The sequence below is a fragment of the Arachis stenosperma genome, chromosome 3 (genome assembly GCF_014773155.1).
Source record: "Arachis stenosperma cultivar V10309 chromosome 3, arast.V10309.gnm1.PFL2, whole genome shotgun sequence".
Classification (NCBI taxonomy): Eukaryota; Viridiplantae; Streptophyta; class Magnoliopsida; order Fabales; family Fabaceae; genus Arachis; species Arachis stenosperma.
Window position 1 is genome coordinate 25,857,179 of NC_080379.1, and position 24,556 is coordinate 25,881,734.

Sequence of the window (24,556 nt, forward strand, 5' to 3'; positions counted from 1 at the left end):
CCGTTGTCCGAGATGACGACTTCTGGGATCCCGAATCGCGTTATCACCTGCCTCCACATGAATTTTCTGCAATTGGATGAGGATATGCTGGCTAGTGGTTCAGCTTCTATCCATTTGGTGTAGTAATCAATGGCAACTATAAGGTACTTGACCTGCCCAGGACCGACAGGGAAGGGTCCCAAGAGGTCGACTCCCCATTGAGAGAATGGCCGGGAGGACGTTAACAAGCTTAACTCAGAGGCCGGTGCCCTGTGGAAATTGGCGTTCTCTTGGCACTTCACGCATTTTTTGACGAACTCTTTGGAGTCTGCCATCATTGACGGCCAATAATATCCGGCTCGAATTAATTTTCTTGCTAGGGCCTTGCCTCCTATGTGGTGTCCGCAGCAGCCTTCATGGACTTCCCTAAGGACGTAGTCCGTTTGGTCAGGGTGTAAGCACTTCAATAGGGGCTGGTTGAGCCCTTTCTTGAATAGCTGTCCTTGGATGACGGCGTATTTGGCTGCTTCCCTTCTCAGTTTCGCCGCGTCCTTTTCATCGTCAGGGAGTTTGCCATTTTCCAGGAAGCTGGTGATGGGGTCTAGCCATGAAGGGTCCAGTCTTGTCACGTGCAAGGCAACTGCCGGCTCTCTCGTCATACCTTGGATGAGAGACCGGTTGCCTTCTCCTGGTTTAGTGCTGGCCAACTTTGATAGGAGGTCTGCCCGTGTGTTCCTTTCTCTAGGCACGTGGTGGACCGTGACCTCCTCAAATCTTTGGCTAAAACTTTTGACTTTTTCCAAGTACTTTTGTAATAACGAGTCTTTGGCTTGGTAGCTCCCGTTTACCTGGGAGGTGACGACCTGAGAATCGCTGCATATTTCTAGCCTCGTTGCCCTGACTTCCGCTGCTAGGGTCAAGCCCCCTATAAGGGCTTCGTATTCTGCCTGATTGTTCGAAATGGGGAACTCGAACCTGATCGACTGCTCGTATACGACTCCGACTGGGCTTTCCAGGATGATCCCGGCACCTCCAAACGTCTGGTTGGAAGCTCCGTCTACGTGGAGCTTCCACCGTGTGCTCGCTTCTTCGGTTGGGTCCCCAGTTACTTCTACCAGGAAATCTGCCATCGCCTGCGCCTTGATGGCTTGCCGGGGTTCATACTGTATGTCGTATTGGGAGAGTTCGATGGACCAAGTCATCATTCTCCCCGCTAAGTCGGGTTTCTGAAGTACTTGCCGGATCCCTTGGTCCGTTCTTACGACAACCTGGTGACTTTGGAAGTATTGCTTTAACCTTCGTGAGGAGGTCAAGAGCGCCAGAGCTAGCTTTTCTAGTTTGCTGTATCTTAATTCTGCCCCTTGCAGGGCTCTGCTTATGAAATAGACCGGCTGTTGAGCCCTCCCTTCTTCCCGCACCAGAACTGCGGCCAGGGCTTCTCCTGTTATGGCGAGGTACAGGTATAGCGGCTCCCCGTCCTTTGGCTTCCCGAGTACAGGTGGTGCCGCCAGGATTTCCTTGAAGTGCTGAAAGGCTTCCTCACATGCGGGTGTCCACTCGAACGCCATCCCTTTCTTCATGAGGTTAAAGAATGGCAGGGCCTTTGCTGCCGATGCTCCGAGAAACCGGGATAACGAGGTCAGCCGCCCCGCCAATCTTTGGACGTCCTTGATACAACCTGGGCTCTTCATCTGGAGTACCGCCTGGCACTTCTCCAGGTTGGCTTCTACCCCTCTCTGAGTTATCATAAATCCCAAGAACTTGCCAGCTTCCATGGCAAAGGCACATTTGAGGGGGTTCAACCTCATGCCGTGTTGCCGGAGAGATGCGAATACGTTTTCCAGATCCTTTAAGAGGTCGTCTGGTCGCGTTGTTTTTGCGAGGACATCGTCGACGTAGACTTCCACCGTTTTACCTATAAGATCATGGAATATCTTGCTCATCAGCCTTTGGTATGTCGCTCCTGCGTTTTTTAGGCCGAACGGCATCACCTTGTAGCAGAAGGTTCCCCCTGGCGTTATGAACGCCGTTTTGTCTTCATCTGGACGGTGCATCGGTATCTGGTTATAACCGGAGTAGGCGTCCATGAAGCTCAGGTAACGGTAGCCCGCCGTAGCGTCGACGAGCGCGTCTATGTTGGGGAGGGGGAAACAATCCTTTGGGCATGCTTTGTTAAGGTCAGAGTAGTCTACACACATTCTCCATTTGCCGTTGTGCTTTTTCACTAGAACAACATTTGAGAGCCACGTCGAGTAGTCTACTTCTCATATGAAACCTTCTTCTAGGAGGCTGGCCGTCTGCCTGGCCACTTCCTCCGCCCTTTCTGTCGACATCTTTCTTCTGCGTTGTGTTACCGGGCGTGCTCCTGACCTGACGGCCAGATGGTGTGACATGATTTTCGGGTCTATACCCGGCATGTCGGCAGGTGTCCAGGCAAACAAATCCCTATTGGCCCTTATCATTTCGATCAAGGGCTCCTTTAACTCTTGTGGGAGGTTCTTGTTGATGAACGTGAATTTTTCCTCCGTGTCGCCGATTATGAATTTTTCCAGGTCCCCTTCTGGTTCCGGTCTAGGTTTGTCGTCCACCCTGGCGTCCAGGTCAGCCAGGAACACACCGGACGCCTCTTTTGATTTCTTTCTAAGGGAGAGGCTGGCGTTGTCGCAGGCGACCGCCGTCTCGAGATCCCCTCTTATGGACCCTATAGATCCATCATCAGTAATGAACTTCATGACTAGCAGCTTCGTGTTGATTATCGCTTCAACATCGTTTATCGTCTTCCTTCCCAAGATGATGTTATAGGCGGTGGAATCTCGAAGGATCACGAACTCGGCCATCGTCGACCTCCGACCTTGGGCTTGTCCTACCGAGATCGGTAGGGATATTACTCCGTCAGGTTTAATGAAGTGGTCGCCCAATCCGATGACCCCGTGTTGGTGGGTCGTCAGATCGGCATCCCTTAGCCCCAGTGCGTCAAATACATTGCGGAACATGATGTTTGAGTCAGCCCCTGTGTCGACAAGGATGCGTTTGACGAGGCCGGTTCCCACTCTGGCCGTGATGACCATGGGAGGGTTTTCCGGGGCGTCGTCGAACCATTTGTCCTCTGGGCCGAAAGAAATGGACGGAGGCTTGTTAGAGTTTCGCACCAACGAGGAGGAGACCGCCAAGACCTTAGCATCTTTCTTGTGCGCCGATCGGGATTTTGGCGCAGTGTTTTTGGTTGTTACCACGTTTATCACAGTGAGGCCGTGGTCTCTATCTTCTGGCTCTTGTCGTCGCTTTGCCGAACGGGTTTTGGCTTCTTCGTCATGGTCGCGATAGCGTCTCCTCGGCTCTCTGATAAGATGGGAGAATGCTGCTAGCTTGCCTTCCCTTATCGCTTGTTCCAGTGCATCTTTCAGGTCAAAGCAGTCCTGCGTTTGGTGGCCGTAACCCTTGTGGTAGTCGCAATAGAGGTTCTTGTTTCCTCCCGTACGGTCCTTGAGTGGTCGGGGCTTCGGCAGGATCCCCTTCTCGGCTATTTGTTGATAAACTTCCATGATGGGAAGAGTGAGTGGTGTGTAGTTGGCGAATTTCCCGACCCGGGGGAACGACCTGGGGGCCTTGCTTGGCGCCTCCTCCCTGGTTTGTTCCTTCGGTCTTTCTCCGTTACCGGGTTGTCGAGATTGGCCGTAGCCGGACTGCCGTTTATTGGCAGCCACAACTCGGCTGACTTCCTCATCGTTTATATATTCTTTAGCTACCGTCTGGATCTCGTGCATCGTCCAAACTGGTTTCGTGGTGAGGTGCTTTCGAAAGTTTTCGTTGAGGAGGCCGTTCGTCAGACAAAGGCTGGCCACCGAATCGGTTAGGCCGTCGATTTCCAAGCACTCGTCGTTGAACCGATCCAGGTATTTTCTGGTCGACTCTCCCTGTCTCTGGGTTACCCCCAGAAGGTTGATCGGGTGCTTTGCCTTTGCTATTCGTGTTGTGAATTGGGCGAGGAATGCACGACTGATGTCCGAGAACCCGTGGATGGATCCCTGCGGTAAGCCGTTGAACCATCTGATCGCGGGTTCCGCGAGGGTTACCGGGAAAGCTCGGCACCTCACCTCGTCCCCTACTCCCTCTAGATTCATCCTTGCTTCAAAGGCCGTGAGGTGTTCTAGGGGGTCTTGAGTTCCATCGTACCTCATGTCCGTTGGTTTGTCGAAGTGCTTCGGCAACCGGACTTCGAGGATGGAATGGTGGAACGGGGTGGTGCCCATTATTACAGGTTGTCGTGTCTTGTTGGACCTCCCGTCTTCGCGATCTCGTGTTGTGCGGTGCGTCTCCCTGCCTCGGGAGTAGATTATCGTGTCATTCCGTCTCCTCGGAATCGGGGATTCTTCCCGGGTGCTCTCCGCTTCCGTTCGGGATGCGGAGGTGCGTCGCAGACGGCTTTGGTAGGAGTCTCTTTCTTGGCTTTCGGAGGATGGGGTGTAGCTGGGATCGGTAGTTCGTCCGTCACGCTCCTGGTCGGCCAATTGCCGCTCCAAGTTCTGGACCCTGTGACGTAGCTCTTGCATTATTATGGCGCTGTCGCTGCCCGTTCCTTCGAAGGGTCGCGCCCTCGTGTGTTGTTCAGTGTGTTGTCGGGGGGACCTTCGTCGTCCTCTTAGTGAGGCGACAGAGGCCGCCCCTTCCGCTCCGGCTCCTCGGCCTTGATCTCCGGAACCCGGCACAATATCCATTGAGGCGATCCACACAGACGGCGCCAATGTTCGGTGGTCGGTTGCCGGACAGGTCGGATGGTTAAGGGATGGGGTGAGGACGCCTCACTCGCGGTTGTGCCAAGCCCGGATTTGATGCGTAGCCGAGCTCCCGTTGTGAAGGAAAAGAGGGGGGGTGCCACCTGCAAAGACACTCCGACGCTCTAGTCAGCTAGTGTGCAGGCGGGGGAAAATGATAGGAGAAAAGGTGACGTACCTCGGGGGAAGAGCCAATCTTCCCTTTATATACATGTCAGTAGTGGGCCCCTCATGGGGACAGGCCCATATTCTCAAGGACGCTGTCCTGTAGCCGCGTGTGAGCCGTACAGGACGCGTGTCCGGGTCGGTTGGAGGGCGCGTAACCGGGTCGGGTAGAGCTTGGGCCAGGTTGACCCGTGGGAATCCTGGGCCAGGCCGTAACAATATCCGAGGAGATTTATTTTTTAAGTAATGTGTTTTAAAGTAAGTATTATTATATTTAAAATGAATTTTGACTAAAATATGCACTTTTGAAATAATAGATGCAATTTGACTCTCCCAGTGAAAAGGAACTTTTGCAATTATAATGATAAGAGAAAACGACATTTTTTATTTTGAAATTAAGAATATTTAGTTTAAATTTTATTTATTATTAATGATAAAATATTAAAAATAAATAAAATTTAATAATAAGTATATATTTTATACTTAGATGTGTTAATTATATATTAAAATTAATTACTAATTTAAAATATATATTAAAATAAAAATATACTTTAAAAATAAATCAAATAACATGTGTATCAAATACATAGTGACTGATTTTAATTTTTAAATAGAATTTCTATTTTACATCATTATTTTTTGAATTAATCGTACAATTATCATTAATTTATATATATAATCATAACAATTATTATTAAGGGACATTTTAGTTAGAGAATTAAAGATTGTTTGTTATTTTAATCATAGATATCAAAATTGGATTGAATTGACTGGTTTGACAAAAAACTAAGTAAATTGGTGGTCTAGTCGATTCGAATGAGAGTATACACAAGACCTACAATTGAACTGTCCAGAATCGACTAATTCAAATTAAACTTGTTCAAAATTGATCAGTTTAATCCAGTCCGATCAATTCAACTGAAAACCTGGTGAATTAATGGTCTAATCGATTCGAGTGGGAGCATAAACTGAACCTATAATTGAACCATTCAAAACTGGACATTTTGAATCAAATCCATTTAAAATTAATCGGTTCAATCTGGTCAGACCAGTTTAATAAAAAATTCGATTTGAATTACTAACCTCTACCTTACAACATGCAAATCTTGCCACCAAGTTAGTTAACACTTTAATATTATACGTAATCATTATTATATATATAGTAATAGTATGTAAGACTTTTATTAAATAAATGATATCAAATCAATTTAATTTTATCACTCATTTTTAAATTAATTATGCACAAATACTAATATAAATATAATTTTTTATTAAATATTTACAAATGAATAAATTTAAAAATCTTTACTCATTACGGTATATTTTTTTAATATTATAATATATAATAATATAATAAAATAAATTAATTAATAAATTATTAAAATATAAAAATAATAATTACTATAATATAAAAATAAAATTAAAAAAAATATTTATTATTATACAAATAATAATAAAATTTTATATAATTATTTAATTATAATCAAATTAATTAATTCAATTTATATTTTATTAATTAAACTAATAATTTAATAATTTAATAATTTAACTAGTTGAATTACCAATTTAATTTTGATATCTATGTTTTAATTTTATAAAAGAGGAAAGCGTACGTTTTTATGAATAGAGGAGAGAAAATTTTCATCTTCTCGAATAGTAAATCCTTTTCCAATGTAGGAAGCAAGGTGATGTATGTGCAGATTGTTTCCCACTTTATCCACTTTTTTATATTGATGAACGTGGAAATTGAAGAAATTGTTTCCCACTTTCATCTAGAAATTATTTTTAATATGAAAATAGAGATAATATTTTGGTTAAATATTGATATTTAAAATATATTAAAATATTATAGAAATTATTCAAATATTTTTTACATATTTTAATATGTTCCTCACGTATTAGTCAAGATGTTGTCACATGTTCAACATATCTTTTTTATATTGATTAAAATGTTATCATCTATCCAACACATCTTTACGTATTACAACACACTTTTTTTTATGTTGATTTCTTATCTACAAAATCTAATTATCTATAATTATATTAAATAATTTTATTTTCAACAAAAATATCAATATTTTTTCATCTTAAAAAAAATCAGCCACTTTCATCCACTTGTTTATATTGTTAATTTATTATTGATGTATGTCGAAATTATTTGCCACTTTCATCTAGTGCTGCATATTTAATTTGAGGTGACGTCTGTAGTGGATGAACCTATTATGACATGTTTAAAGGATAAGCTGATACACGAAGTAGGGATGTGTAGCTGATCTGTTTAATATATCCTGTTAATTTTTTTAATTATTTAAGAAAGTTTGATTTTTCATCTTATAAATTTTAAGTGAACAAAAAAAAAAAATATGTAAAAAATATTAAATGCTAAAAAATTATATTTTATCAAGAAATTTAAAAAATTAAGAGAATTCAATAATGTTAAGAGCAACTTAGGTGAAGATGGTAAATTTGCTATGTCACAGCGGAAGTAAGCAATACTTTTCTCAATTTACATAATTTGCATGATTTTGCATCAAGTTTAAATTTTTAATATTGTTGGTATAAAAAATAGATTTTTTTAACAAAGAAGTGTTTTAACTGTCAATATAGAACAAGTGTTTCGACTACAGAAACAAAGAAAGATAAGCTGAAATTGAAAAATGATAGTACAAAAAGAGTCGAAATCGAACGGTGGTTATTGCCTTTCCTTGAACACCAAGACTTGCTATTCGACCTTTAGGCTGAGTAGAGAATATGGCGCGAAATTTGAGGATCAAGCTAAAGAAAACGTGGGACTTGAAGAGCAAGAAAGACATGAGTGTCAAAACTTGAGGGACAAGCCTTTTCATGGTCAAGGCAAGGTCATGGCTGAGAAAAAAAGAAGAAGAAAGATAGTGGATAATATGCTCCATAGCAAGTCTATTTCCATGGTCTATAAATAGAAGAAACTCAGAAGAGTTCTAAGACTTCAATCAACAACACTAGATCATCACCCAAATCCATAAAAACTTCTCAGTCTTAGTGACGCAAAAGAGGAACATGAAATGAAATGCAAGTGCATGTGAGTGTTAGAAGTCAACTACTTTATTTCAATTTGTTCGTGTTTGATTCATTTTTTCTTTCAATTCTTTTCATTTTGTCGTTATTCTTTTTCCTTTACTATTCAATTTTATGTTCATTGATTTAAAACTTTTCTTTATTCATATTTATTTATTTATTTTACCTTGTTTAATATAAATTTATCACTAGTAATTTCGACGCAAGTCACTTTGACACTATTGCTAAGTAATTCTCCGGCCAACTCACTCTTTTTCAGATGAGTCATATCTACTCGCCGAACTAAGATCGTGATACAAGCTCGATTTGACGCCCTGTCGAACAAAACCAAAAATCGAGTAAAACAAATTGGCACGTGATGACAAGTCATCTTAGGCTAGTTTCACAAGCCTTTTTCATTAGTTTTTACTTGGTTTTCATGCACTTTCTTGAGTTACAAGTAAGCCATTTGGGTAGAAATTCATATGTATTTAGATTCAATCAACCATGAGTAAATTGATGCATTTTCATGAGGTTTTATGCCATAATTGCTTGTATGTTAAGAAGAAGAAGAGATCTTATGATTTTAGCATAGCTTTGATGCAATTGTTGATTGATGATAGGTGAAAAAGGTTTGGAAGAAGGTTGAAGAAAGGAGATAGCAAAAGGGTAAGATGAAGGACTCACGTTTGAGCTCAAGTTTGCCTCAAACTTGGACTCAAACGTGAGGAAGAGTGCAACCACAGCCTGAAGGGGGTATACTTCCAACAAGAATAACTTGAGTTACAGAGCTCCAAATGAGGTGATTCAAAAAGAAATGGAAAGTAGGAATCGAGAGCTTTCCAAGCATATATGGAACTGCATGGTGGACACTAAAATTGAGGGAGAAAACTGCCCCGAAATGTGCATAAACGAACATGGTGTCAACCTGCAGTGAGGCCAACTGACCTCTGCACGTTCGATGGAGTATAACTCGAGCTGTGAAGCTCCAAACTATGCGCTCCTAGTGGCATTAGAAATTAGACATTCAGGACTTTCCAACAATATATAATAGTATGGGGTGGACAATGCGTTGAGCCTCCAGAATCTGGCGTTTTCGACCACATTTGAGGCAAACGTCGCCTCAAACGTTGCACACCAAAGCCAGCGACCCTGTCCCCTTCAAAGGAGCATAACTTGAGTTGTAGATGTCCAATTGAGGTGATTCCAATTGGGTTAGAAATCTGACATTTAGAGATTTCTAACCATATATAATAGTCTATAGTGGACATGAAATTGGCAACGTTGACAAGAGGACAAAGTAGCATCCCAAGACTTGATGTGCAACAAGTGTCAACATTGGAGTTCACGTTTGCGCCAACGTTTGCCTCAAACTTGAGGTCGAACGTTGGCCATATTTCAACAAAGAAAACCAACCCCTAAAGCTCACCACGCCTACCCCAGCGTTTGCCTCAAACTTGAGGTCAAACGCTGGCCAAAGAATGCCTTGGAGGAGATCACGTTTGAGCTCATGTTTGACCTCAAATGTGAACCCAAATGTGAGTGACAGCAAAATGGCCGTTCTGCATAATGCCTTCACGAAGACGTTTGAGTCAACGTTTGCCTCAAACGTTGACTCAAACGTGAATGTTCCAAAGTCCAAATTGCAAGCGGATTTCTTCTCAAGACCAAGAGCAACCCATCCGGATCCATCTTCAACCCAATTCCACTCCAAAGCAAGCAAAGCCCACATGACTCAAAGGCACACAGAGAAGCTAGATTAGGAATTTTATTTTATAAATGTTGTTTTGATTTTTCATTTTCATTTTGTAAAAGCCTATATAAAGGCATTGGTTTCATTTCACTAAGGGAGGCTGGCTCCACTAGGGAGCATTAGAAATAGAGAACTCTCTCTCTTTAGTTTTTCTCTTTGTTTTGAATCTTGGGTTGAGAATTGAAGGAATTCTGTTTCATTCTCACTTTGAGATTTCTCTTGTTCTTCTTCTACAAAATTTCAGTGAATTAAGGATTTGAATCAACACTCTGTTTACTGCTTTCATCTTTATTTCTTTTGCAAATTGTTCTCTGTTGGATCAAGGAAGGACTTGAGATCTAGACTTGTTTTCTAGTCTCATTGAGCCCCTGAGATCTTCAATTTCTCTTTTAGATTTTGCAATTGAGCCAAGCTGCTTTTTGTTTTGATTTTACAAGTGATTTTCCAAATCCATTTGAATATGCTGCATCTTTTAATTCTCTGTTTGATTGCACTTTGAATTTTCTTGTTTAGTTTTAATTCCCAGCACCCCAATTCCTTTATTCTTCCTGCAATTAAATTTTCCGCAATTGATCTGAGTTCTAAATTACTGTCTCTTTAATTTCCAGCACCCACTCCCCTTTACATTTACTGCACTTTACCTTCCTTGTCATTTAAGATTTTGCCAATTTACATTCCTTGCTCTTTAAGTTTTCTGTCAAATTTACTTTCTGCAATTTATAATTCATTGCAATTTACATTCTGTTGGTCACTTTTCACACAATTCACTCAATGTTAGCTTGACTAAACTAATCACCCACTAAAGTTGCTTGATCCATCATTCCCTGTGGGATCGACCTCACTCTTGTGAGTTATTACTACTTGATACGACTCGGTATACTTGCCGGTTAGATTTATGTGTTTGAAAATTCGTTTTTCCAACAAAAACAACCATCAAGTTTTTGGCGCCGTTGCTGGGGATTGATTTTGATCAACAATGATTAAGTGGGTGAGAAGTTTAGATTAAGCATTTTTTTTATTTTTGTTCTCTGTTTTAAAGTGAAACCAAGGTGTTTGAGTTTTTGCCTCACTAAGAAATTCTCATCTCTGATATGAGTAATTTCAATTTTCATTGGTGTTGTGTTTTACAAAATTCAAATGGAGTTCAACTCATCTTATGACCAAACAAATTTTATGGGATACTACCCACCATCACCAATTTCCAATGATGGCTGGGAATATCACCAACAAATTACAGATCCTGAGCACTCCAATTCATGGAGATTTGCTTCAGAAACACAAGATGAGCAAGAGAATCATATGGGATACTTCCCACCACCACAAAATGATTCAAGTCATTATTCTAATGGTGGCTGGGAGTATCACCAAGGAATGAAAGAGCATCCACCCTCACGTCCCAGTTTCTCATTTGAAAGTTCTTCATCACTTGATTATGCCTCAACACAGTTTCCTCCAAAATCCATACAAGTCATCCCATCAATCACACAACTCATTCCAACCCCTCAACACAACTTCACCACAACACATCCACGTCACCAAAATTACTCTCAACCTTCATCTTTTGAACCAGCAGATGAGGATTACCTTCAAGCCATTGAAATACATAGAAAACTCGTGGAAAGATACACACAACCCCAATTCTGGAAAGAAATCATCCTCAAGAAGATGAATGGGACCTTAGAGCAAACAAGGGAGAACTTAGAACCATCAAACAGTGAGGATGAAGACCAATTTGTGAGTGAGGAAGTGGAAAAACAAGAACAAAAGGTCCCTGTTGCAAGTAAAATTGCAATAAAGGATGAGGGACATGAGCCAAGGATTTTACAATCACAAAAGCTACTTAAGGTGACAATGAAACATAAAGATTCCCTCCCAAAGGAATTAATGGAAAATCATGACGAAAAAAGGGAGGAAGATACTCAAGAGAATTCACACTCAAGTGAAGTAAAGAAGAAAGAAGAAAGGCTCAAGGAACCACCAATACAAAAGGCTCTTGATGAAAAGAAGACTTCAACAATCACACAACCACCAAGACTTGGATTCAAGGAAGTGAAGGCAATTAACAAAAGCACCAAGAAGAGGATTGTGAACAAGCTACCAAAGACAATATTCATGAAGAAGAAAAGGTCAACTACAAGCAATCCTCTCCCTAATCCAGCAAGCAAGCTCAATCAAGCCATTAACAAAAGAAAGCTTGCTAAGGAGAGACCAAGACAGGGGGCAATAGCTGAATCTTCTCCTTCCTTGAGGTCATTCCTCTTAACAAAATGGAAGAAGAGGAAGAAAGTCATCAGCCATAGGTCAGTAGTTTTTCTTTCTTAGTTATTTCAATAAAGAAGTTAGGTAGATTTCTCTGTATTGCAAGGAGCTAAGTTTGGTGTTGCACACCAAAATAATTAGGGGTGAATGTTGGATGCTAAGTTTGGTGTTCCACCAAAAATTTTACTAAGAACACATTGCACCCTCATCATGACTAGTATCAGCTCCAAACAATCAGAAAAACTACTTAATGATTGTCATAGTTTGTTCTCTAGTTTACAGCCATTTTCTAGTTCATAGTCTACTTTCTTAATAAAAGTACTTGGTGTTTCATGCATGTATTTATTCTGCTGCATATAGAAGTAGGCAAGGAACTAAGTTTGGTGTTCCCACACCAACTTAGGATCAGAAAAACACAAGCATACATGCATGCTAACTGTGTCTCAAGTGCTTGGGGAACAAGCAACTTTCAATATCTTTTGTAGGAAGTCATTCAATCTCTTGGAGGAAAAGATACATCATCATAGACAAAGGAAGGACATGGAATCCAACAATGATGATGACACAGAGAAAACAAATGGACTCCAAGAGGTTGTATTATTCTCTCACTGACTTTAGCTCAAATATGCTATTTGAAAGTGCAAATGTCCCCTGTTGATTAGTGTTCTATTAGATTTATTTACTGTTTGTTTGTTTTCATGTTGTTTTGGCTTGCTAGTTTAAGTGCTTGATTCACTTTCATCTTACTCGGATTATATGCTTTGTTCCTCATGTTGAATAAAAGAAAAATAACTGTGAAATAGAGAAAGAGTAAAAGTCTAGCATGATATGAGACAAAATAAGGTTATGTGGTGGTATGTGCTGGTTCATTGGTTGATTTATAAATAAAGCTGAATGTTGACATGACTTTGTGATATGAACTTGAGTTACATTTCATGAGACTTGACAAAAGAAAAAGGTCCAAAATAAAAGAAAGAAAATGCAAGAAAAAGAAGCAAAAAGAAATAAACAAGGCTGGGCATCAATAGCTTGAGATTTGGATATATGCCTGTGATGCTTTTTGTACAAAGATAAGTTTGGATAACTAGGTTCTAAGGGGTGCTTCATCACCCGGCAACTTGGGTTAACTAACTTGGGATTGCCAACCGAAAGTCCACCATCAAGAGTTACTTTGAGACAAAGCATTTAGTAACCCAAAGAGGTGCTGGGCATCAATTTCCAAAGAACAAACAGAGATGAACAAAACAAGCTAAATGCCTATGATGTGTGTGTGCTAAGGAGAGGCTTGAGCAAGTAAGCCCATAGGGGTGTTTCAACACCTAGCATCTTGAACCAACTGGGGCGGGAATGCTGGCTGAAAGCTTACTCTAAAAAATCGCCTTACCACATAGCATTAAGCCTCAACCAAGAAAGAGAACAAGACAAGAACTAAGGACCAAGTAATAACAAGTCTCAATTTTTTGTGTGATTCAAGTAAGGATCTAGAGGAATGTTGATGCCTCAGCCACAGAATAAAAATCCCTAAGATACCATGCATGAAAACCCCATTTACCAGTATTCATTGTCTTCCAAGAAAGGGCTTATACACTTCTCTGCTTCTAGTAATTTTTCTTCTGTTTTACTGCTTGCTTGGAGACAAGCAAGATTTAAGTTTGGTGTTGTGATGACAAGTCATCTTAGGCTAGTTTCACAAGCCTTTTTCATTAGTTTTTACTTGGTTTTCATGCACTTTCTTGAGTTACAAGTAAGCCATTTGGGTAGAAATTCATATGTATTTAGATTCAATCAACCATGAGTAAATTGATGCATTTTCATGAGGTTTTATGCCATAATTGCTTGTATGTTAAGAAGAAGAAGAGATCTTATGATTTTAGCATAGCTTTGATGCAATTGTTGATTGATGATAGGTGAAAAAGGTTTGGAAGAAGGTTGAAGAAAGGAGATAGCAAAAGGGTAAGATGAAGGACTCACGTTTGAGCTCAAGTTTGCCTCAAACTTGGACTCAAACGTGAGGAAGAGTGCAACCACAGCCTGAAGGGGATATACTTCCAAGAAGAATAACTTGAGTTACAAAGCTCCAAATGAGGTGATTCAAAAAGAAATGGAAAGTAGGAATCGAGAGCTTTCCAAGCATATATGGAACTGCATGGTGGACACTAAAATTGAGGGAGAAAACTGCCCCGAAATATGCATAAACGAACATGGTGTCAACCTGCAGTGAGGCCAACTGACCTCTGCACGTTCGATGGAGTATAACTCGAGCTGTGAAGCTCCAAACTATGCGCTCCTAGTGGCATTAGAAATTAGACATTCAGGACTTTCCAACAATATATAATAGTATGGGGTGAACAATGCGTTGAGCCTCCAGAATCTGGCGTTTTCGACCACATTTGAGGCAAACGTCGCCTCAAACGTTGCACACCAAAGCCAGCGACCCTGTCCCCTTCAAAGGAGCATAACTTGAGTTGTAGATGTCCAATTGAGGTGATTCCAATTGGGTTAGAAATCTGACATTTAGAGATTTCTAACCATATATAATAGTCTATAGTGGACATGAAATTGGCAACGTTGACAAGAGGACAAAGTAGCATCCCAAGACTTGATGTGCAACAAGTGTCAACATTGGAGTTCACGTTTGCGCCAACGTTTGCCTCAAACTTGAGGTCAAACGTTGGCCATATTTCAACAAGGAAAACCAACCCCCGAAGCTCACCACGCCTACCCTAGCGTTTGCCTCAAACTTGAGGTCAAACGCTGGCCAAAGAATGCCTTGGAGGAGATCACGTTTGAGCTCACGTTTGACCTCAAATGTGAACCCAAACGTGAGTGACAGCAAAATGGCCGTTCTGCATAATGCCTTCACGAAGACGTTTGAGTCAACGTTTGCCTCAAACGTTGACTCAAACGTGAATGTTCCAAAGTCCAAATTGCAAGCGGATTTCTTCTCAAGACCAAGAGCAACCCATCCGGATCCATCTTCAACCCAATTCCACTCCAAAGCAAGCAAAGCCCACATGACTCAAAGGCACACAGAGAAGCTAGATTAGGAATTTTATTTTATAAATGTTGTTTTGATTTTTCATTTTCATTTTGTAAAAGCCTATATAAAGGCATTGGTTTCATTTCACTAAGGGAGGCTAGCTCCACTAGGGAGCATTAGGAATAGAGAACTCTCTCTCTTTAGTTTTTCTCTTTGTTTTGAATCTTGGGTTGAGAATTGAAGGAATTCTGTTTCATTCTCACTTTGAGATTTCTCTTGTTCTTCTTCTACAAAATTTCAGTGAATTAAGGATTTGAATCAACACTCTGTTTACTGCTTTCATCTTTATTTCTTTTGCAAATTGTTCTCTGTTGGATCAAGGAAGGACTTGAGATCTAGACTTGTTTTCTAGTCTCATTGAGCCCCTGAGATCTTCAATTTCTCTTTTAGATTTTGCAATTGAGCCAAGCTGCTTTCTGTTTTGATTTTACAAGTGATTTTCCAAATCCATTTGAATATGCTGCATCTTTTAATTCTCTGTTTGATTGCACTTTGAATTTGCTTGTTGAGTTTTAATTCCCAGCACCCCAATTCCTTTATTCTTCCTGCAATTAAATTTTCCGCAATTGATCTGAGTTCTAAATTACTGTCTCTTTAATTTCCAGCACCCACTCCCCTTTACATTTACTGCACTTTACCTTCCTTGTCATTTAAGATTTTGCCAATTTACATTTCTTGCTCTTTAAGTTTTCTGCCAAATTTACTTTCTGCAATTTATAATTCATTGCAATTTACATTCTGTTGATCACTTTTCACACAATTCACTCAATGTTAGCTTGACTAAACTAATCACCCACTAAAGTTGCTTGATCCATCAATTCCTGTGGGATCGACCTCACTCTTGTGAGTTATTACTACTTGATGCGATCCGGTATACTTGCCGGTTAGATTTCTGTGTTTGGAAATTCGTTTTTCCAACAAAAACAACCATCAGCATGCTCGGTGGAACCTTGAGTTAAGTAACGTGTCAAAATTTGCATGTAATTACGTAGTGACAAATTGATAATGTCTGGTAGAGCCTCAACTTCGACGGATACGTTAAATCATGATACTGGAGATTTTTTTACAAGAGATTTTGAGACAGAGGATGTTCCATCGATTAGTACCCCAATACGACGAACAACTTCAGTTGTAACAGAAGGGATCCCAACGGTTATACCCATTACATGACCTCCATATGGGTTGCCCTCGAATTATTCTCCACCTATAGAAAATCCTAACATAGAAAACACAGGAGGTGTTACCATAAAGAATAACCCTTCGTATAATCCAGCACCACCCCCAAAGTATCCTTTCATGGGGGACATACCATTATAACCCTAGCATATCAAACTACAATGCATATGAACACTTAATGAATAATTCTCTATATCTGAAAAAAATGTTCCCATGTCACAACCTATTCCTACAATGTCGAATGTTACTTTGACACAAGGTGTACCCAGAGTACCGATAGGAGAGACACGTGCTCTTATATTTTCAGAGATGTCGAGGCAGATTTCTGTCGGGACATTATCTCCTAATACGATCGAATCATTGACCATATTTAAACCACAAATCGAGGATAACTATCACAATTTAGTAAATATGCTGACTCAACAGATGACTATGATGTTAAACCCCATGTTAGACAATAATAATGCTAGAATAGAGCAAGTTGTTCGACGAGTCGATTATATTGTAGGAGCAATTAATCGATTTTTTATTCATCCATCAGAAGGGGTTCATGTTAATAATACTCCTCTAATGTTAAATAGGAGAGAAGACCCAAATAGGGTATTAAATAAAGCCAGAGCAAACAATACTGCTCAGGCTTATGGCCAAAATATAACTCAAGTTGTCGAACAAATTCTGATCAGAGAAGGGTTAAATATACGGGTGACAAATCAACCTTATTTTATATCCCCTTTTTCAAATTATGTCTTGCAGGCTGGACTTCTTAAGAGAGTCAAAACTCCTAGATCCCTTACAAAGTTTGCTGGAGAAAATGGAGAATTGACTGTAGAGCACATTGCTCAATATTCAGTCGAAATAAGCGAGTTGGCCAATAATAAATATTTGAAAATAAGATATTTTCTCTCTTCACTAACAAAGAACACTTTCACTTAGTTTTCAAATTTGCAATCTAATTCGATCCATAGTTTGGTTCAGTTAGAAAGAAGTTTTCATGATCAATACTTTAGGGGAGAAATGAAGGTGATTATGTCCGACTTATTCACAGTAAAGAGAGAAAAATCTGAGTCAATCAATAACTATCTTATCCGGTTCAAGAATAAGAGAAATAAATATTTCACACCTATTTCTGAACTTGAAATAGTTAAGATGACTATTAATGGGCTTGGTTTCAATATTCGGAAGAATTTAGTAAATCAACAATTCCTCGACTTAGCTTAATTGGCTGATAAAGCACATCAAATTGAAAAATTGAATAAAGAAAATGAAGAACTAAAGTCGAACAAAACAAAATCCTTTTTTCAATAAAAGGTGAACTACGTTGACTGCATGAGTGAAGAAGAGTCAAATAGTGGATTTGCTTTTGCAGCCGACTGGATCATACTATACTTGCAGAATGTTAGATTATACTATCTTGTGAAGTTCAACGACCACTGATTTAGGTTGGATGAACTGCTAGTTAGCGCTTTATGGAGAGAAGTTACTAGTGACACTCTGTAAGAGCCAAGTAAGGAGTTACCAGTTGGTGTAGTCTCTGCCACATTAAACTCAGAGTTATCACTATCATACAAGGTCACTGTAAAATACCTTGATGCCTTTAGATTTTTCTCTATTGCCTTCATCAAAGCCTGATTAAACTGTTGCTCTGTCTCTAACTGTGCCTCAGCCTCTCTTCCCCTAACGAACAAAGAGCTCGGCCAACCTCCCATAAGTGGACTTCACTAAGGAACAAACTGAAGGTTACTTATACCTTTGAGTACGGAGTTAACACACTCGGAGATATTTGTAAAATTCCTATAACACCCTTCTCTTTTTTTTCCAAACCAAAATTTTAACCCTAACTTTGACATAACACACTCCCTCACACACTCACCAAAACCCTAGCCACCCTTACCCCTTCCAACAACAGAACAAAAGAACAGAAAGAGAAAAGAGAAGAGGGGGAGAACCGGAGAGGGAAGAAAAGAGAAAGGAAGGGAGGTGGCGCCGGTGGGCGTCATTGCCACCGTCGCCGCCGTGGTGTCATCGCGAGGAAGGTTAGAATCGAGGGAGAGAGAGCCGCGCAAGGAGAAGGAGGCGTCACCTCTCGTGTCGCCGTCATCACCGTCAAGGTCTTCATCGTTGCCGTCCATGGAGGTTTGCAAACAGAGGGAAGATGCGCCGTTCTACCCAGAGCCGCCATGTGAAAGGTCGGCGCCGTCAAGCCCAGCCACCATCGCGGCCGTTCGTGCTTCCGTTTTGCATTGCTAGATCTGTCGCCGGGAGAGAAACAGAACACGCGTGAAGAGAGAAGTGGTCGCAGGGAGGTTCTGCCGCCGTTGGAACTCTGCTGCTGCTGCTGCTATGGCCGCCGCGCCTCTGCCGCCAAGAAACGCCAAGGAGGGACGTCCACTGCTGCGTTGTTCCTGTCGCCGTTGGATGTACTTGAACCAAGTCGTCGTTGCCACTGGAGCTGAACTGTTCCTGTCATTATCCCGGTCCAGCCTTTTTCCTTGATTCTGCTCTAGCTTTCATGTCCTATTATGCCACCATTTAATATGTCTTGTCCTTGTTTTAATTCGATTTTAGTTTTGCCTGTTTTAGATTTCCGGGACTATCGCGAGCTCCATTTTGTCGCTACTCCGGTCCAAATTCTGTGCTCATTCGTTTTATTCTACTTCAATCCTCCTTATCTTGAATTCGACACTCTGGGTTTGGTCTCTTCGATCCGTTAGGACCATGCGGTGAGTAGGCTTTTTATAACCGTTAAACTTTTGGTTTATGCTATTATAAGTTTTTAATTATATTTATAAAACTGTTATTGAAGAACTTTGATTTGATTAGAATAATTGATTTATTATAGCTGAATAATTATTTTTATGAAATTCATACTTTAGAGATTTACATGAGACTATATATATATATATATATGTTTGATAAAGCCTTATATTATTTTAAAATATTGATTTTATTCGAATATATACTTTTGAAACATTAAAGTATTTGTTGGCACTCACTTTAAAATTATGAAATATATTTTTATAATTAAAAAAGTATGATTTGAAAAGAGTTCTGATAAAAAAATATTATCTGATTGATTTGATTCGATACCTTATATATTTGAGAGATTGAAGATTCATTGTATTTGAAACTATATGTTTTGAATTGGTTTGGGAGGCTCGTATTAGAAAACCGTAGTTAACGGCGGTTATGACGTTAACTTAGATGCATCTAACTCAGACTCCAGCTAGTAGGGGTGTTGCTAGCCTAACGTGTAGGCCACACGTTAGATCTGTTATTCTGTTAGGACACACAAGAGGAAAGGGCTACCCATAGAGGTGGAGCCGCCCATGTGTGGACTTTTGATTTGATTTCTGTATGAGAACTCCCTTATTGATTCACTTATTATTATCAACTGCTATTTTCTAATTTAAATTACTTTGATAATAATGTTTATATGGTCTCATGTGGATTATAGATGTATTGTCTAGTCACTGAGTTGCAAAACTCACCCCTTTTTTTCTAAAAATATTTTTCAAGAACAAATACTTGACTATGTGAGATTTTCTAATCAAGAGTCATGATCTGCAATGAGTATCTATTTTTGTCGAGTTCCTAGATGTATATACTCCATATGTCACAGGCAGGATCCATCCATATTTATTTATTTTATCTTGTATTAAAAATATGTAATTATTCATTTTAGAAACTGTAATTTTCTATTTCAAATATTTGTTAATTTTTTATTCAATTTATCGTTGAGTCGGTTAGGCTTGTTAGGGATTATTTTCCTGAGCGCCGATCATGACTCGTTTTGGGCCATGACAAAGTGGTATCAGAGTTTAGGTTTAATCTGTGTAATATGGAGCAAGTGTCCTATGGTAGGATCACAATTGTATAAATAGAAGCACGCCTATTTGTACAAATTGTGGCACTATCAAAGGCCTATAGGAATGTCCTCTTTGTCCTCTATGTCATTGTTGTCTTCTGATTATTGTGATCATCTGTCCTCTGCCTCTTCTTACTACTCTTGTCCTTTTGTACCCATCTTGCCCTATCCTTTGCTAGATTTTCTCGAACATGTTCTTGCAATAGTTTCAGTTTCGGTTCTGATTCGCGATTCCTGCCTTGTAGCTAGTTATAATCTTTTCCCTTTTTGTGAATGCATGCTTTAATCTTTTTCGTCTTTGTGTTGTTCTCTATGATTCCTAATGTCAATATTTCATGAAATACTTAGAAGATCCGATTGGTGTTTGCTGTGAATTACTATCTAATTTTTTTATAGAGCTGTATTTAAAATTTTGGATTGCATGAATTCATTGAGTTACTAAACGAGATGCTTTGTTTTGGACTTGATAAGCGATATCTGAATTTTTATTTTTATGTTGATAATCTTTGAAGTTATGACTAAATTTTGAGTTGCTTGTGATCATTTCTTTAAAATCAATAATTTTAAAAATTGTTATTCAGTTGCTCAAGGAGAAGAATTATGCGATAAACATATGAATGAAGTGTTATTGTTGTTTGTTAGATTAATGATTTTCTCTACTTAGGTGTAGTGAATTATTTGGGTGATTAATTGGCTAGATTGAAATGTTTTTCAATCTATAAGTTTGGTTGAATTTTTTTTTTATTTGCTGATTTGGTTCTATATTATGATACTATGTTGTCAAATATGGTTTTTCTGTTATGAAACTATTTTTCTGATTGTTCAGGTGATATCTAGATTATGAACGCCTGTTTTTTGTTGGTGATTAGATAATGATTTTTGCTCTTGGCTAAGATCTAAAACTTGAGAATTCTCTCAATCTTAATTTTTTTGAGAATTTTCCTGCTCTTAACTAGTTTTTATTCTCAAAAGTTTAAAGAGATTAATTTTCTTGATTTGTAGTGCCTTGTGAGATTGGGATTATAGATCTTGCATATTGAAAAGAATTTTTATTGATTTTCAACGAAAAAGACTAGATATCTAAATCCTCAAAGCTGAACAAAGTTTATATACAAGTTTTTTCCTTGTTATATTCTAATGATTATAAAGCGTAGGATGATTATCTTGAATATGTGTTAAATTGTAGCTTGCATGTGAGAGTTAGTTACCAATTTAGATAGTTCTTTGCTGATATATGTTGCTTGATTAGTGATTATTAACAAATAAGTAATCTGAGTTAATTGCTTTTGAGGGATGCATGAGGTTATTGGTTGCTGCTGTAAAATAGTTTAATAATATGTAAGTGTTGCTGAATTGGTGATTGATGCGGTTGTAACTTGATGAATCTTGGTTGAAAATTGCTAAAATAAGTTAATAGTGAGCTAGGAGATTTTCATATCTTGTCTTATTCATAAAGTGTTTATGGTTTAAACTTGACTTTCATACTTATGCGATTATTTATTTAGTTATTTTTGTTATTATTCTTCCATGAACAAAGAGTGAAAGAACTAAATTCTAATTGCTCAACTTATACGTCATTGGCTTTATGATATAGTGATGGCTCTCGATTGGTTGATGCTATTTCCTTTAGATATTTCATTTTTAAGATATCAAGGAAGAATTTTTCCTTTTAAATTCATATGATTAGTATGGTAATGCTCACTTGAAAATCATGTGCTTGTACAATAAATACTATATTGAGTCATAAACTTCTATATGTTACATAAGTTTTCTTTCATGATTATAGAATTATGTCAAAAATATTTTAAATTGCCAGCTCATCTGTATTTGACACCTTGCACTGAAATTGTGGGCGATGGAGATTGAAAAATTTCTTGTTTGTAATGTATGAAAATTGGGAATGTCTATACTTTAAATAAATTGATGAATAAATTTTTGTACTGAGTTCTTTTTGAGTTTTTGGGTTTGATCTTGAGTTATTCCATCATAACTTGTTAACCTAGGAAATAATGGGTATGGATTGATCACAGTTTGATCTTGAAGATGTAAATTTATCATTTTTTTCTTTCTTTTCATGAGTTTCCTTTTTTTAATTGGTTCATTTATTTTGGATTTTATCATATGTTGCATTTTGTTGTTTTGAATCTTTCCTTTATTTGTATGCTTTGATTGATTGTGTTTGAATATTTCGTTTTGTTATGGTTGTTGATGTTTAGAAATAAAATTTTTTAAGTGATACCATTTTTTATATATGCTAGCTTCTAATTTTGGATACAACATCTATGTCCTTTTCCTAATTTACTCCCTCAATTATTTGCAATACTTTCATTATTTTTGGCCTTTTTAGAGTATTGATGATGATGCTGATGAGGAATGGTTATAGAATAAGGAATATGGTGAAGCTTTTTCGGTGATTTCAACAATTACTTATGCCCTAAAGCCTCTTATGCTATGATGATATTGTTCTGCTGGACTTTGTTTTGTTTTGTTCGCTTTCTAGTTTTGTTGAAAGAAAAAAAAAATCTATATTCTATCTAGCGTCGTCACATCTTGTGGTATGATTGTTTAGCATGGTGCATACGGAGAGGTAGAAATTATAACTTGCGAGAAATAGTTCTTCTAAACTCTTTTGTTTCTTTTATTTAAGTAATGGTAATCGTTAAGTTGGGAACGTTAGGTGATCTTCTTTGGATGGTTTGTGTTGAAGTATGCGCTATAATCATGCTGCGTGATTTTATTTATCATTCACTCCGCTATATTTCATATCAGGAGTTCATTGTTTTAATCCTTGTTGAAATTGGAAATTTGATTATTTTGTTTCACGTCCTATATCTTATGCATATCTCGATCATATCGTCGTGCTTTTGGCTATCCCATAGATTCTCGACAACATAGGTGTTGACGTTGCATTTCTTTACGTGAACTATGTAACTCCTTGATGTAATCTGAACTTGCTTTACTATGATACATCATATCTTCTAATATTCTCCTCGAATTCTTGTTCCAGATCTTCTTTGGAAAAGTTATTGATTTGATTCTTTTCTTGCCTTACGTGTCCCTAATCATCCATTTAAATCTTTTTGAAAAAAAAAACACTGCCATTGACTTTGGTTACCTTCTTTTAGTGAACTTTGTACTTTTTTGATCCAACTTAAACTTGTTTTGACCTAATGCACTATCTTTTCTTTTATTGTTTCTATCAAAAATTTTTTGATTCAGATTTTCTCGTTAATATTCAATTGACTCTCTCTCTAGGACACTTCATTGTTTCTGTATATCATTGTTTAATTACAATCTTAAACATCTTTCCACGTTCGTGCGAACACCATCTGTGATGTTTGCTCTTCTCTTTCTAGGTTTCGAATCCTTTTGAGTAAACCCGTTCTTGTTTCGATGTCACATGCGAATCCCAGATAGCAAACGATATGTTAATTCATTAGGACACAACTTATTGATGCTGAAGTTCGAAAAGTTGTAATTCTAAGACATGACGTAAGACCGGTTGCTTCCATAGATATATACTACAGAACCAAGGAGAGTATGAAGTAAGAAGGTATTTTGAGGAGATTGACGGACGAAGTGAAGAGTACTATGTGCATCTGAGCTGGCAAGGAAATGTGAGTCGGTGAATGTCAACCGCATATTTTTAACAAAAACCTATCTTGTAACTTTTGTATCTCTTTATACTTCTTTCTCATGTTTGGTAAAGTGCTAAAACCAAATAAAGTCTTGCAGATTATATCAATTTTCGAGGGCAAAAATTTTTTTTAAGGAGGGTAGAATGTAAAATCCCTATAACACCCTTTTCTTTTTTTTTCCAAACCAAAATTCTAACCCTAACTTTGACATAACACACTCCCTCACACACTCACCAAAACCCTAGCTACCCTTACCCCTTCCAACAGCAGAACAAAAGAACAGAAAAAGAAAAGAGAAGAGGGGGAGAACCGGAGAGGGAAGAAAAGAGGAAGGAGGGGAGGTGGCGCCGGTGGGCATCATTGCCACCGTCGCCACCGTGGTGTCATCGCGAGGAAGGTTAGAATCGAGGGAGAGAGAGCCACGCAAGGAGAAGGAGGCGTCACCGTCGTCACCGTCGAGGTCTTCATCGTTGCCGTCCATGGAGGTTTGCAAACAGAGGGAAGACGCGCCGTTCTACCCAGAGCCGCCACGGGAAGGGTCAAGCCCAGCCACCATCGCGGCCGTTCGTGCCTCCATTTTGCATCGCCAGATCTGTCGCCGGGAGAGAAACAGAACGCGCGTAAAGAGAGAAGTGGTCGCAGGGAGGTTCTGCCGCCGTTAAAACTCCGCTGTTGCTGCTGCTGCTATGGCCGCCGCGCCTCTGCCGCCAAGAAACACCAAGGAGGGATGTCCGCTGCTGCGTTGTTCCTGTCGCCGTTGGATGTACTTGAACCAAGTCGTCGTTGCCATTGGAGCTGAACTGTTCCTGTCATTATCCCGGTCCAGCCTTTTTCCTTGATTCTGCTCTAGCATTCATGTCCTATTATGCCACCATT